Here is an 11,889-nt window from a genome sequence, read left to right as displayed (position 1 = left end):
AGTTCTGAAAATATCCCTAAATAAATTTTTTTCACTTAATTGTAGATTGAACATTGTTTTGTTGGACTTGAATGTGATTTACTTTAAATAAAGAAAATTGAAGGTTATTTGGAGAAACTGTTTCAGTAATTTTGTATTAAGAAAACCTCCAAACACAATTGATCATGAAAAATATCGAGAATTTTAAATAAAGTAAATGAGAAAGATCCACGCATATTAAAAAAATTTTTTTTATTAAAATTATAATTTATTAGCAACAAGAATAGGAAAAATATAGAACATAGTGAATCATTGACTGTTTAACAAATATATATAAATGCAAGAAAGGAGAAAAATACAAAGATTAAGTAAACTTAGAAGAAGGATTGAAAAAAGTTGTAACAAATTTTTTTTTTAATTAATGTGCAGTATGTTGGAGGATAAAACAAATTATAGTCAAGGAGTGGCTCTAATAGATTTCATATTTTTTTTTACTTAAATTGAAGGGAGGTTTTAATTCATTTTTAAAAGACAAAGTACAAATTTCAAAATCAAAAATGATGCAGATATATATAACTTTATAGCATAAAAGGGTAAGAACATTTTAACATAACATACCAAAATGGTTATAACAGCCTAAGAAAGATTTCTTAAATATTTACAATACTAAAGCATGCACTTTAGCATCCAAATAGAGTCTCGGTGCTGCCATCTAGTGTGGCAGAAACTAGATGTCCAAATTAACATGACCTAGGGTATCTCACCCATTGTGGTGGTCCAGAAAGAGTGGATACCACCTCCAGAGAACGCACTAGGTCTGCTCATCGGCAAGAACGATTGTGTAGCTAATTGGGAAAAAAAAATACTAAAGTTAATAATTAAAATATTTAGAATATTCAAATTGAAATAATAATAATAAAAATTAAAAAAAAACAGTACAATAAATAAATTGCACAGAAGACAGAAATAAAGGAATTTTTTTAACTCTATTAAGGAAGATAAGAAAAAAATTTTAAGCATTGTTACAGAGGACAGGCAAATTTTTAAACTTAAAAATAAAAGAAAAGGAAAAAAAGTCATTAAACAATATTAAATATACAAAAAAAAAATTTTTGCAAATGAAAGTACACAACAATATTCGTTGTAAAATGCTCAATATTTAACTATATACAAGAATTAAATACAATTCTTCTTCAGATTACTACAAGCAATCCTGTTCAGAAAGTTTGATCTTCATTACAGGGTTGCCACAGAAAAAAATGAACAAAATAGTTGCTTTTAGTAGCCTAAAACATGAAAATAGTAGTCAAAAACTAGGAAAATAATTGCTTAAATAAGAACAAAAATTCACCAAAAATATGACTAAAATTTTGTTAATGACGTAATTGTCATATACCATGATCCATTCAGTCCAGTAGGTGGCAAATATGATAATTTTTATATAAGCGTAAATGTTTATATTTATGAAAAGTGACTACTCAAATTCGAAATTCACGCATCGTAATATCGTATTAAATTTTTTTTTTTTTTAAATCAAGCGGAATTTTGTAGAAATAATCATTGAAAAGGCGATAGAGAAATGAAATAGACTTACAATGGAGTCTGTGCAGATTGAACGATTTAAAAAGTGAAGACTCAAATTTGCAATTCAAAATTTTCTATTTTTTATGAAGAAAAAAAAGTTCAGTGTGTTCAGAAACTATCATGTGGGGTGCAGATTTTTCACTCAATTTAGGCTTAAAATAAAAAAATTTCGCTAGGAGTTTAGAAAAGTTTCCCAATAGTCTCCTTTTCCTGAAAATAGTTGCTTTTTTAGCTTTTTCAGGCATAAAAAGTTGCCATAGTCACCTTATGCCAAAAATAGTTGCATTTTAGTCGCCTGTGGCAACCCTGAAATTATTAGATACTAGTTTATAATATTTTCATACATCCACAATTACAGTTAGCTAAGATAATTAAGTACTTTAAAATACAAAACTAATTTTAATTAAAGCGAAGAGGATAGTATATTTTATATGACAAAAACATGTAAAGTCAAATGTAATCTTAATGATGATACTAAGAATTTTGTGACCGAAACAAAACTAGTTTTATTGAAGCTTAAATAAGAAAATCTAAAAGCTGTAAGTACATAGAAGTAATAAAATGTGATAAAAATATAAAGAGAACAAGGAATGAAAAAAAAATTAAAAAGCAAGAGAAAAAAATATTTAAGTCGTATAAACTTCCCGCCAGCTCACATAATTGCATTCGTAAATTAGAGTGCTTTTTAATATTGTACTAATATAGCAAAATATATTAAAACATATTTCGCTTTGGCTTTATTAATAGAATATTAAAAAGCACTTTAATTTATGGACATATTCATATGCGCTGGTGGGTAGTTTATATCACTTAATTAATTTTTTTTCTTGATCCTTAACTTTTCTAAAGTGAATTTTTAAAATATATTTAATTATTTCTGGTAGTTTTTTTTTGTGTGTTTAAAAAATGTAATTCTTTTTTATTTCTTTACTTGCATTTTTTTTGGTAAATTACAGGGGTGGCCAACCTGCGGCTCGCGAGCCACATGCGGCACTTTGAAGGATTATATATGGCTCTTGATAAATGTACCAGAGTTCCTTTTCCATTTTCGTGCTATTAAATTTAAAAAAATTATTATCATTCCGTATGTGTTTCAAAATGTATTTTAAACTACTGAGAACAAATATGAAAGACTAAGTGTAACGTTGTTCAATTCAAGGTGAGTTTTCCATTTCTAATATAATTATGACATAAAAAGCATCTGGAGAATTAGAATTAATAGAGATACAAGAAGATCAAGCTCTACAATGAAAATATAAGTCTACGTCGATTACTGAATTTTGGAAACTTGTACCAGAATCGAAGTTCCTGAATTAAAGAAGGGTGCCTGTCAAATTATTTCAATATTCGGAACAACGTACTTATGTGAATCATTTCATTCCACTTTAAAATTTGTGAAATGCAAACTCCAATCAGTATTAACTGACCAGCATCTCAAAGAATTACTGAGAAGTGCTGTCACCAAATATTCACAAAATTTTAAAGAATTATCAAGAAAAGTAAAATAAATGTGTTTAATTTTTAATATTTAAATTCAATACACATATTTGGTACTTTTACTTTCTTATATATGTTTTCAATAAATATAATTTATGTAAAAAAAAAATCTTTAATACCTTTTTGGCATACCTTTTAAATATGTATTTAATTACGGCTCGCGAAAAATTTTAAATTTTGAAAAATGCCTCGACTATCAAGGAGCTTGGCCACCCCTGGTATATATATATATATATATATATATATATATATATGTATGTATGTATGTATGTATGTATGTATGTATGTATGTATATATATATATATATATATATATATATATATATATATGTATGTATGTATGTATGTATGTATGTATGTATGTATGTATGTATGTATGTATGTATATATATATATATATATATATATATATATATATATATATATATATATATATATATATATATATATATATACATACAGTAGAGCGCCGATAATCCGAACCCTTATTATCCGAACGTTCAATTATCCAAACTATGTCTGAATTCGTTTTTTTCTCTTTTTTTTTTAAAGTTTAGAATACTTTTTAAGATCTTGACAATATTTCTAAATTAAGAAGAATAAATAATATCCCTTACATCCGAAGACCATATTTAATTTACAACCTTTTTAGCAGTTTTCTTAGAGCAGCCATACATACATATATGGTGATACAGTTATACCTACCTACCCCTTTACAACTGAAAATTATCTTCCAAGAATGCGAGCTTCATTTTGATAGTCTACAATGGTTGGAATGCAGAAGGAGTTTATGAATAGATAAGTGCTGAAGTTTTATAATTGGGAAATGGGTAGTTGTCACTTATGTTTAATGATTAGTGATTACAGTGCTTGGAATAATAAATCTTGGAATAAAATTCTTAACAAAAAAACTGAAGTTTCTGAACCAGTAGATCTTTTGGATGAAAATGATGAAATTGTTGATTTTGAATGAAAATCGGAACTCCACAGACGAAGATGAAGAAGCAAGTGATCAAGTTCAAGATAGAAGCATGCGATTCATTAGATATTGCAATGAACTGGCTAAAACGTCAAAATGATGTTGATCCAGTTTATTTAAAAAGAATAAGGGATATATGGCTGCTGAAAAAAACGCATCTTCTTTGAAACGAAATCTTTGCTGGATTTCATTTTCAATGGAAAATAATGAAAAATGTGGTAAAATCAGTAATTGACCAAAAAAATTATGAAAAACTGAAATATGATAAAAATAATTGAAAATGAAAAAAAAGTTTTAAAAAAGGTTAATTAAAAATATTTAAAAATTGAAGAAAAAAAAACTTTTAAACACGCCAAAGCTATTTTAGATAGTACAACCAGTCCTAAGCCTACAAAAGGTGCGATGGAAAGTTAGTGCATAAATAATAATCATGTACACTAGGTTTTAAACAGTTTTCCAATTATCCGAACTTTTCATTATCCCAACCATGTTCGGTCCCGAGCAGTTCGGATAATCGGCGCTCTACTGTATATATATATATATATATATATATATATATATAAATACACAAAAAGGACAACAACAAAAAAAAAAGAGAGAGAGAAACGAAGGAAATTAAAAAAAAGCAATAGGTCTCAATACTGTGCATAAGCTGCAAGTATATAGAACTCATAAAATAAGTTCAAAATACAATACAAATCAACAAGAAAAAACATGGGAAAAAATTACAAAACAATGAAAAAAAAGGAAAAGAAAATTATTAACATTATTAAAAAATTATAAAAATCCAGAAAAAAAGAAGATATTTCTTCATCAGCTCTCATCATCAGTCTGCAAAAAGGAGTGCTTTTTTTAAGTGCTCTTAATGTCATTGTATTGATATATTTTGCTCTGGCTATATTGATACAATATTAGAAAGCACTTTTTTTGCGGATATAACTGTGTGAGCTGATGAAAATATTATTTATATATATTTTTTTTTTCAGATTTCTGTTAATTTTTTTTGAAATAATTTTCTTTTTCTCTTTTTCTATTATTCTGCAATTTTTTCCATGTTTTCTTTACATTTTGAACTCATATATGATATACATACTACCAATAACTTATTTCTTCAAAAATTTGAGTCTAGTATATGAAAAAAAAAATTCTGTACTGGATATATGTATATGCTCTTTTATTGCCTTATAACTTGAAATTTAGAAGCATGCCAACATCCAGTAATAGTTTCAAATCCATTTTTGTGTGTTTTGAATATGTTTTTTTAATTTGTTTTGAAAATTTGGTTTAAAAAAATTACAAATAAATATTAATTCCAGGAGAGAATTCAGCCCATTGATCTTTTCTCAAGACTGATTTCAGTCCTCAAGACAAAAGAGTGGGATGTGAGAGTGTAATAGGTGTGGTCTGTTAATTGTTTAAAACACCATTGCCAAAATTATCATACCAAATTTAATAAAACCTTTAATTAATGAGAAATATAACTAATTTTAATTTCATTTTAGGGATTCCTCAAATATATTTTTAAATTTTTAAGATCATCTATTCCCAGAAAAGCATAAGCAAAAGATGTAATTAGAATTTTTTTAAAGTTTTGAACTGATAGAATAAAAACAAATTTTCTAAATAATGGAGAGAAAAAAATTGTGATGAATAAATAAATAAAAAAAACTTATTTTACTTATCTTGCAATAAATTTGGTAATAAATGTAAGAATTATTGTTACAACAAATCATGACTACCACCTCCTAGAGACCGAAACAAGGCTCTCAAAAGAAGGAAATAATTATATGGTTCTTTAGAACTTAAAGCTAGCTTCATGGATCTATTTACTATATGATGTAAATAGGGCTAGAAAGGGGAAAAAAGTTTACTTTAACAATTAAAAACAACAAAAAAGTACATTTCAAATATTTTTTAAATATAAGTAATTATTAAAGAATGTAAAAATTACTTTTAGTATTTCCTCATTTTAAGCAGGAAACAAAGACACTGATCCAAAAACCAGTTCAAAAAGCTTCAAGTACAAGTTAGATCTGTCCATATTTGCTTTGAAGAATATATAATGTTATGAAATAAGTTTATTTGTTTAAAAATAAAATGTGCAGAATAAGTTTTTCTTTACACATGTAAAACATATATTTGTTAATCACAAAACCTTAAGAAATTCATTTAACAAAAAATATTTTAAACGAAATTCCTACTTAACAAATATACATTCACATGATGAAAATGTACCATTTTGTTGTCTATCATCAGTACCCAAATGACAATTATTTGTTTAAACATTATAGAAAATAACTGTTTATAAAGGAATTGAATAGATCAAAAAATTGTAACATTTGTTCAATGACAATGCAGATAATGCTAAACAGATAAGTGTTAACAGTTATGCTTCATAATAAGTAAATATATAAGCATTTATCACTTTTAATGTAATTATTATTTTGTACATTGAAAATTCACCAGTACACATTTAATTTTGTGAGGCACATATGCTAAAATAATTCTTTGCAAAAAAAAAAGAATAAAAAAAAAAGAAGAAGAAGAATAAACAAAGTTATTTGAAAAAGCTATCAGAGTAAATATTACTTACATCTATTTCTTCCATCTTTTTTAGGAGATATTCTACTAGCATTGTTGAAAATATGGGGGAGGTGGCAGTATTAGCAAGAAAAGAATTTGCTAGAATTTGAAATATAGACACACTCTATCTTATCAAACCAAGAGGTTTTGTATTTACAAAAATTATGACTATAGTTAAACACTTTTAACTGATTGACTGTTTCACATTTGAACAAATCTGCATAGAAATATCTCGCAAACACACAGCTTTTTCATTTAATTACAAAATAAAAAATAGCTGAAAGAACGTTTTTAATTACTTGAAACATTCACTGTTACTCTTCTCCCATATAGTTTAATAATCTATACTATAATAATTATTATGAAAGCAATAAACATACTTGCAATGCAGGATTCTTGAAAATTTGTTCAACCATGTACTGAAACAATATAAAGTTTAAAAATTATAATGAATAGTATTTAAATTGTAATAAATAGCATTAAAATATTATAAGGCATTTAGAGCTTACATGTATAGATGTTGAAAATACTTCTCTATGTTAATGGATGTATGTTACTATGTTAATGGATGTATCATGGTATACTGAAATGAAATTTTATTTTAGACAATCTAAAATAATTTTTTTAAATAAGTGATATATAGTAGAAGATCAATAAATTCAATTCGAAAAACCCCACAAATCTCCATCACCTACATTAACTTTACAATATTTAAAGAAATCAAAACAGATAAGTAAATTTGTTGGATATTATTTCTAATTCCTCTTGATAACTTTCAATATAAAAGTGCATATTTTTGTGTTATAAAGTATTTTTATTTAAAAACTATTGTAAGACATTAATATTGATCTATCCTTTAATATTAATATGCTTAGAATTTAAATTTAATGATGTGTGAATAAATCTATATAACACAAACTTCTATATAACGCAAAGTCTCAGCATTCAATGCTTGCATTATAAAGATCTTTTATTGTACATCTAGATTCTAAAAATATTTTTTTTCAGTTACTATTACTAATATTTAAAGAAAAAATCTATAAAATCATTTAGAAATTACTTTAATCCTGCTGTTGGATATGAAGCAGAAAATTTTATTACTGACTACACTAGGCCTATATTTTAGTTTCTAATAATTTTGGTAAGCAAATGTTAGGAAATATATTTGAGAATCTTATAAAAATTCGCTTGAATATTTCTTTTAATCAAAAATTTTTAAGATTTACCTTTCAATTTTGCAAGATTAAATATAATTTGAAAAGAAACTGATTCAGAAATTGGAAAAAAATTAACATAAATTACATACAATATGGTTGAGCTTGAAGAACATTTTTATAATTTCCCTACACCAATTAGTGCAGCATAAAAAACTCTATCAAAGGTAAAAGGTAAATTGAATTAAAAACACATATGAGTCTTCTTCAGCTCGACACTAAATATTGACACAATCACAAAATAAAAAATCGCTTTCTATATCAGATATCTTTTAAACTCTCTCCACCTTATCTTAACTAAAAAGGATGGACCACTCAAGCAAGATGTTCTAAAATTTCCTTTTCTTCCTTGGAGCGAAAAGTTGCATGCTGAAAAAATTATTCATACACGGGTGAATTGAATAATAGCAGTAATTCATAGTGTTACAATTAAAGTGGAAAAATAGACTCAAAATATTTAAAAGCAACATATGTATTATGCAAGCAATATATGTAAAAGCAACATATTAATAAAACAATTGTAGACAGTATCATTGGTGATTATCAGTGTGGCTTCCGCAAAGGAAGGTCCACAGTTGACCAAATCTTCACCCTACGACAAACTTGGAGAAATGTAGAGAATTTGGAATAGAGACCCATCATTTATTTGTGGATTTTAAGGCGGCATATGATAGTATTAATAGGACTGAGCTATTGAAGACCCTATCTGATTTTAATATTCCATCAAAATTAATCAGACTTGTAATGCTCACACTCACTGAAACCATTTCAACTGTACAAATTCAGGGGGAACTATCTACCTCTTTTGAAGTTTATAATGGAGTTATGACAGGGAGATGCATTGGCATGTCATCTGTTTAACATAGCCTTAGAAAAAGTTATTAGAGATGCTGGCATAAATACTACAGGTACTATATTTAATATATCAGTGCAGATTTTGGCATACGCCGATGATGTAGACATCATCGCAAGATCTAGGACTACACTGAGTGAAAATTTTTTGGCACTGGAAAATCAGCTAGAAAAATGAACTTAAGAGTGAATGTGGAGAAAACAAAATATATGTATTGTGGTACAATGGAAACCATCCCTAAATTGTTTGAAATAGATTCTTTTAAATTTGAATCTGTAAAAAATTTTACTAATCTAGGATAAGAACTAAACTATCAAAATGACATTAATCCTGAAATCAGAAAAAGAATAATCACAGCCAATCGCTGCTTCTATGGTTTAAGATCATTATTGAAATCCCACTTAATAAAAAGAAAGACGAAGATTTTACTTTATAAGGTATTAATTAAGTCAGTTTTGACTTATGCTTCAGAGACATGGACTTTAACAAAAAGGGAAGAGAAGTTATTAGCAACCTTCGTAAGGAAGGTCCTACGCACCATCTTCGGTGCTATCCTCGATAACAAGAACGGGAGAAAAAGATATATTTTTGAAATATAAGATCTTTAATAGTGATGATATCATTAAATCTATTAAACAAAGTAGAATGAGATGGGCCGGGCATGTAGTGAGAATGAGCCCAGAATGAACAGCATTAAGAGTCTTTAATGCAACCCCCTCCAATAAAAGGCCAAGAAGAAGGTCCAAAAAGATGGCTGGTCAATATGAATTTCGCAACCGGCTTCGCTATATGAATTCTGCACACCACAGTGCTGACACAAAATATCCTCTGTGGTAGACAGATTATGGGTTAGAATTCCCTTGCCGTCAAACTAACTGGTAGGTTTTTGTGGTTTTCCTCTCCATGCAACACAAATGCGGGTTAGTTCTATCAAAAAGTTCTCCAAGAAGGCATACCGATACTGATTACAATACTTGATTCTGGAGTTCTCTTGTCTTCTGGATTGGGTTCAAAATTACAAAGTAACAGAGTTTAACATTAGTAGTCATTAACTGAAAATTAGATCAGCTGTTCAACGATGGTTAAGAAAAAAAATTAGAGCCCTGAATTCTAAAGTGAAATACAGGGTATTACAATGAGCAATAGAGGGATGCTCTGAAGAAAAGCACATAAGTAAGAATGAGGCTATTCTATGAGCAGATCTATTGACAGTCTAAATTATATGGGAGAAAAATTAATTTAAAATAAAAGCAGTATCAGGGGTCTGTCCAAACCAAATTTACTGCCATTTAGCGGTACCTTCACAAATTCAACTTTAGGAAAAACAGTAGGAATACTTTTTCTTAAAATTTCATTTTTGTGTCTCGTAAGAAACGATAAATCCATATTTTTACCATATTTTTGTGTTGATTTTTTAATATAATTTTTAATTTTTCACAAATTTTGTCTAAATTTTCACAAAATAGGTACCGCTCAGAAAAACCTAGACAGACCCCTGAGTATTATAATTGACACAATACTTACGTCATTGGTTGCTGCTGAACAGCTTGTCCAGGAGTAGGGGCTGTTAACTTATAAATATCCTAAGTTCGTGGAGCATACTTGATCAATCTAATAAGTTCCTTTAAGTTGGTACTGCTTACTTGGATTAGTGTTTGAATCTGAAACAATTTAAATAAAGGAACAAAATTAAATGTATAATTTGATAGGAAACACCTATTAAAAAAATAGTGATGGCAAGTTAAATATTCAGACAAAAATAGTACTTAAATTGTAAAGAAATAGCATAAAACACAAAAAATATTTTTTTATAATGATAAAGGAAAAAAATAACTCAAATTTTATGAGGATAGCATGATAGAAGAAACACGAACAACTTTCACTTTTTTTTAAAGAAGAATGTAATCTTAGAAATTTTTTTATAATTCTGAAAACTATATAATTTTTACCAAAGGAATATATTACTATCAAATTTTATACTTGCACCCTATGGTGACAACAGAAGCATTGCAAAATAGCACAAAAAAATGTTGCAAAAAGATTAAGAAAGTATGCCACTAGTTATTTGCTATATTTTTTATGAGTTACAACAACGAGCAGCAAAAAAAAAAGGGGGGGGGGAAACTCTATTCAAAGTGAGATTTTATAAAATCATAGAGACATGCAATTTTAATGGTGTATTAATATAGAAATAAGGATGATTCTGGCCATATTTTTTTCAGTGTAAATAACAAAAATTTAAAAACTACTTTTTTAAAGTAATTTGTTTAAATAGTTTTGATAAACTATGTAATGCAATTCCAATAAAGCATGTACATTGAGGAATATGTAAAACAGTTTGAAATATCCCTTTAGGATTAAAATTAATATTAGACTTCTAAAGCATTAAAATGAGCTAAATATAGCTTAAAAATATAAAGAAAATTACATATAAAGGTTTATATTCATCAATGAGAATAATTTTGTTTCTTAAATATTAAAAATCAATTTTAAATTCAAAAAAAGAAATTATAGGAAATTAAGAAGCTCTGTTAAACATAACATGCATTTCATGATAAACAGAACCATACCATTAAAAAAAAACCATAAAATCACATGAAAAAAATATTTAACTTTAAAAAAAACTATTTTAAGCACTATTTCTGATATTAAAGTCTCATCACACAGAATATAAGCTAGCTTAAAATTTCACCAAAAAATATTTTTTTGAAAATATGTATAAAATAGAAAGTTTAAATATGCCTATAAATTAAGATATAAATAAATAACTGCTTTCGAAACTGTCACACAATTTGAAGGTTTAATACACATTTTATGTATTGATAATAAAATTAATAGGAAAATTAAGAAAAAAAATTTATAAACACTTATTTATTGATTCAAAAAGTCAAATAATTCATAAAAATTTGTGATGTAATGCAAAATGTTAAATATCTAAATCTAAAATTATTCTTAACTTTAAAAAAGCTTAAAATCATGCTTAACCAAGAAAAGTTACAATTGTGTTTACTTTATTAAAATATTCTCTGAATACTAATTAATAAATAAATTTAACAGCTTAATAACTTCTGGACACAAGAAAAAAAAATTTAAGTCAAACTAAAAAACATAAAAAGGCTATATGCCTTATATCTTTAAAGATATATATGCCTATATACCTTTAAGTATGATACCTAAAAATAGTTTATATCTATTTAATT

The 11,889-nt window shown here is 26.8% G+C and overlaps 1 protein-coding gene across 16 annotated transcripts in view; it reads right to left on the bottom strand.

The window, feature by feature from the left end:
* Positions 1-216: 216 nt before the first annotated feature.
* The window catches only part of LOC147816786 (transcription-associated protein 1-like), a 37,312-nt gene continuing 25,639 nt past the window's right edge, over positions 217-11,889 (bottom strand). For 13 of the 16 annotated variants that reach the window (XM_087151322.1, XM_087151274.1, XM_087151279.1 and 10 more), the window contains 4 exons: positions 10,214-10,350; positions 7,132-7,205; positions 7,003-7,041; positions 217-824 (listed from right to left, as the gene is read on the bottom strand). The gene's annotated coding sequence lies outside the window, so the exon portion shown is untranslated. The remainder of the gene's footprint in view (positions 825-7,002; positions 7,042-7,131; positions 7,206-10,213; positions 10,351-11,889) is intronic. The other 3 variants (XM_087151284.1, XM_087151328.1, XM_087151290.1) reach the window with 2 other exon arrangements.

This window comes from Parasteatoda tepidariorum, chromosome 1, assembly GCF_982258835.1.
Source record: "Parasteatoda tepidariorum strain Cologne lab strain chromosome 1, Ptep-v5.0, whole genome shotgun sequence".
In the NCBI taxonomy this organism is placed as follows: Eukaryota; Metazoa; Arthropoda; class Arachnida; order Araneae; family Theridiidae; genus Parasteatoda; species Parasteatoda tepidariorum.
This window is presented reverse-complemented; position numbering and strand designations above follow the sequence as displayed.